This window comes from Triticum urartu, chromosome 5A (genome assembly GCF_056163025.1).
Source record: "Triticum urartu cultivar PI428250 chromosome 5A, HENAU_Tu73, whole genome shotgun sequence".
In the NCBI taxonomy this organism is placed as follows: Eukaryota; Viridiplantae; Streptophyta; class Magnoliopsida; order Poales; family Poaceae; genus Triticum; species Triticum urartu.
The window spans coordinates 461617614-461622320 of NC_141877.1; the positions used below are offsets into that span (position 1 = coordinate 461617614).

General features: G+C 51.0%; 1 pseudogene; it reads left to right on the forward strand.

Moving 5' to 3' along the window:
- The first annotated feature begins 1996 nt into the window (after positions 1-1996).
- On the forward strand, positions 1997-3326 carry LOC147971938 (uncharacterized; annotated as a pseudogene).
- The last annotated feature ends 1381 nt before the right edge of the window (positions 3327-4707 follow it).

A 4707-nucleotide genomic window follows, 5' to 3' on the forward strand; every position in this document is an offset into this window, starting at 1 on the left:
TGAGAACGTCAAAAGTATGAAACAATTGCTTGGCTTGTCATCGGGGTTGTGCATGATGTGAATATTTTGTGTGGTGAAGATGGAGCATAGCCAGACTATATGATTTTGTAGGGATAACTTTCTTTGGCCATCTTATTTTGAAAAGACATGATTGCTTTATTAGTAGGCTTGAAGTATTATTGTTTTTATGTCAAATGATAGACTATTGCTTTGAATCACTCGTATCTTAATATTCATGCCATGATTAGACTACATGATCAAGATTATGCTAGGTAGCATTCCACATCAAGAATTATCTTTTTTATCATTTACCTACTCGAGGACGAGCAGGAATTAAGCTTGGGGATGCTGATACGTCTCCATCGTATCTATAATTTTTGATTGTTACATGCCAATATTCTACAACTTTCATATACTTTTGGCAACTTTTTATACTATTTTTGGGACTAACATATTGATCCAGTGCCCAGTTCCAGTTCCTATTTGTTGCATGTTTTTTGTTTTGCAGAATATCCATATCAAACGGAGTCCAAACGGGATAAAACCTGACGGAGATTTTTTTGGAATATATATGATTTTTGCGAAGAAAAATCCACGCGAGACGGTGCCCGTGGTGGCCATGAGGCAGGGGGGCGCGCCCTTGACCCTCGTGGGCCACCCGTAAGGCGGTTGATGCCCTTCTTTCGCCGCAAGAAAGCTAATATCCGGATAGAGATCGTGTTAAAATTTCAGCCCAATCGGAGTTACGGATCTCCGGGAATATAAGAAACGGTGAAAGGGAAGAATCTGAGAACGCAGAAACAAAGAGAGACAAAGAGACAGATCCAATCTCGGAGGGGCTCTCGCCCCTCCCGTGCCATGGAGGCCATGGACCAAAGGGGAAACCCTTCTCCCATCTAGGGAGGAGATCAAGGAAGAAGAAGAAGGAGGGGGCTCTCTCCCCCTCGCTTCCAGTGGCACCGGAGTGCCACCGGGGGCCATCATCATCACCGCGATCTACACCAACACCTCCGCCATCTTCACCAACATCTCCATCACCTTCCCCCCTCTATCTACAGTGGTCCACTCTTCCGCAACCCATTGTACCCTCTACTTGAACATGGTGCTTTATGCTTCATATTATTATCCAATCATGTGTTGATGTCGGAGTAGATTTTCGTTGTCCTATCGGTGGTTGATGAATTGCTATGATTGATTTAATTTGCTTGTGGTTATGTTGCTGTCCTTTGGTGCCCATAATATGATTGCGCGCGTGGATCACACCATAGGGTTAGTTGTATGTTGATAGGACTACGTATTGGAGGGCAAGAGTGACAGAAGCTTCAACCTAGCATAGAAATTGATGCGTACGGGATTGAAGGGGGACCAATATATCTTAATGCTATGGTTGGGTTTTACCTTAATGAATGTTAGTAGTTGCGGATGCTTGCTAATAGTTCCAATCATAAGTGCATAGAATTCCAAGTCAGGGATGACATGCTAGCAGTGGCCTCTCCCACATAATACTTGCTATCGGTCTAGTAAAGTAGTCAATTGCTTAGGGGCAATTTCGCAACTCCTACCACCACTTTTCCACACTCTCTATATTTACTTTATTGTTTCTTTATCTAAACAGCCCCTACCTTTTATTTGCGTGCTCTTTATATTCTTGCAAACCTATCCGACAGCACCTACAAAGTACTTCTAGTTTCATACTAGTTCTAGGTAAAGCGAACAACAAGCGTGCGTAGAGTTGTATCGGTGGTCGATAGAACTTGAGGGAATATTTGTTCTACCTTTAGCTCCTCATTGGGTTCGACACTCTTACTTATCAAAAACAGGTGCGATCCCCTATACTTGTGGGTTATCATCCACATACTCGGTGATCATATAGTCTTCTATAGATGCACAAATGTAGTCACGGTCTCACGGGCCATCACACTCACCGAAATAGGCGAAGTCAAACAAGCACATCCGGGAAAACCAGGCAAGGCGCCTTGGCGCTGCTGGCACAGACATGACAATGAGCTGGTCCTACCTACCGGCCGACCTCGTAGCGGCGATGGCCGACAGGATCAGCGACCACGCCGACTTCGCCTGCTTCCGCTTCGTGTGCCCATCCTGGCGCTCGGCGTCGGTGGCGCATGGCGCCCACCGCCGCGCTCCCCTGCTCCTCCTGCCTACCAAAAACCACATCCGCGTCGACCGCCGCCTCTGGTCGCTCCCCGATGACCGGATCATGAAGATCCCCATGCCCACCGCCAGCGGCTTCTTCCTCTTCGCCTCGCCGGACGGCTGGACGCTCGCCGTGAACCGTTACTTCTCGGGCGCCCTGCTGGACCCCTTCACCGGCGCCTCGGCCGGCCAACCCAGGCTACCGCCCTCGTCCCACAACGACCCTTTCATTCTTCGTGACATGGTGTGGGATCGGTCGCCACACGCCGTCTTGATCGCGTTGCGGTGCACCAAGGTACTTTGCTTCTGCCGGCTGGGAGACCGGTGGTGGAGCCCGGTGGAGTGCCCGGAGGAGCTCGGCCAGGTCAGCAGCATCACCTACTACGACGGCGCATTTCGACGGGAGAACCGGCAAGACGGTCAGCTTGGACAGCGAAACCTTTGCCATGTCCGCTGTGATCAAGCCACCGCTGGCGAAGACGATGCGCGAGCCCATGCTCGCCGTGTCGTCCGCCGAGCTCATCATGATCGGCCGGACGCATGTCTTGCCCTTGGGAGGATTCGACGGCCCGGTGAAGCTCCGCATGGCGGGGGCCTTCCGCTGGGACCACCAAAACCCCACGAGTTGGGCGGCGGTCGAAGACATCGGTGATCTGGTGGTGTTCGTGGACAACTTCAGGGGGTTCTGCATCAAGGCCAACGGATTCAACGGGGTGCGATGAAACTGCGTGTACGTCGCGATCTCCCACCCGACCGCGAAATGCGACGAGAGGTGCACCATCTCCGTGCTGGACCTCGCTGGCCATGTCACCGAGCCTCTCTCGCTCGATAACCTCAGCAGCTGCTGGTCCGGTAGATTCTAGCAACGGCCTTCCTAGTCCATGCCAAATGGGAAACGTTTACTACCGGTAGGCCGGCGGAATGCTAGGCCAATCGCGTGCGACTCCATGATCTCACCTGATCAAACGACACATAGGTGCCCATGTGCCACATTGCTAGCGCAGGCCCAGCACCACTCCCCATCCCTGGTTGTGGGTTCGGTATTGGGATGTGTGGTTGTGGGTTGGGTGGTGGCTGGTCGAGTGGTGGCAGGTTGGGTGGTGGCGAGTTGTTTGGTTGCGGGTTGGGCGGTGTCCGGGTGTTTGATGGCGGGTTGGGTGGTGCTGCTGTGACAGTAGGTGTGGCAGGTTGGGCTGCTGTGGCAGGAGTGTAGAGGTGGAATGGATAGGGAGAAGAGGTGGCGGCAGAGGTAGGGATGATTGATGGTGTGTCGGTGCGTTGAGCAAAAGGAAAAATATGTTCGGCGAATGTAACATGGCAAAACACGTGTACCCGTCGAGTGTGTAAGTCAAGACAGCGGTAACCTTTGAGTTCGTCGAAAAAACCAAGGACACATGGGATAGATCCTAGAGAAAGTTTGTTTTCAGAGATGGCATAGGCATTTGGAAAGCAAAGACAGGCAAAAACACGAACCTCAGAGTAATTGGGATGGCAAAGGAAAATAGAGTAATAGGGAATGATATTTGGATTAGTTTTGGAGGAGAGAATATTGAGAAGAAAGGTGGCCATGTGGAGTGCTTCTGCCCATAATTTTGATGGCATGGAGGACTGAATGAGAAGTGTACGAAAAATCTCATTGATGGTGCAAAGAGAACGGTCGGCTTTACCATTTTGAGGTGAAGTGTAGGGACAAGAGAATCGAAGAAGGATGCCATGTTTTTAAAAGATGGTACGATTTTGAATGTTGTCAAACTCATGACCGTTGTCACACTGAATGAAACAAATAGGGATGAAGAAGTGGACAGAAACATAACGCTGAAAATGTAGAAAAACAGGGTAAACATCGGGTTTGTTGCAGAGAGGAAAGGTCCATACAAAGTGTCGCGGTATTTCTCACGGGGGGCTTGCGAGTCGACAGATGCCACAAGGGCTTAGTGTGTGGGTAAGACTGCTGCTGATAGGACCGGGAGCGGGTATGCGAGAAGCACGCGGTGGTTTACCCAGCTTCGGAGCTCTCTGGAGAGATAATACTCCTACTGCTGCATGTCTGAGTGTATCTGGTATATCTGGTACAGAGTTGCTCCTAGAGCTGTATCTGAGGTCAGTGCCATAGGCATCTGGCCTCGTATATATGCGGGTGGCTGGATGAGCATGCAAGCTCTAGTGGCCGAATGGCACTTGGTCGTGGGTGTGTGCGTGAGAGTGTCCAGGGAGCCATTGTGGCCGGCCTCGTGCATGTGGCGTGGCCTCCCTGGTGAATGGATGGATGGGTGCCTTATATAGGCATGGGGGTAGCTTACTACCTAAGCTAGGTAGTGGCATGGGGGGCAAGTGGGCATGGGGCACCATGCCCATGTACGTGGCATGCATGCCTCTTTGTCCCTGGTGCACTTTATAAAACAGTGCCCAAGGACGGATACACTATAGATGATGTCGTCGCTACTATTCATCAATAGTGTCGGGTACGGTCGTCTCGTCGGTGTCTTGTCGGTGTCGGGTCGGGCTGCAGTCGGCAGCCGGCTGGTTGGTGCAGTTGGCAGCCGGCTGGTAGGC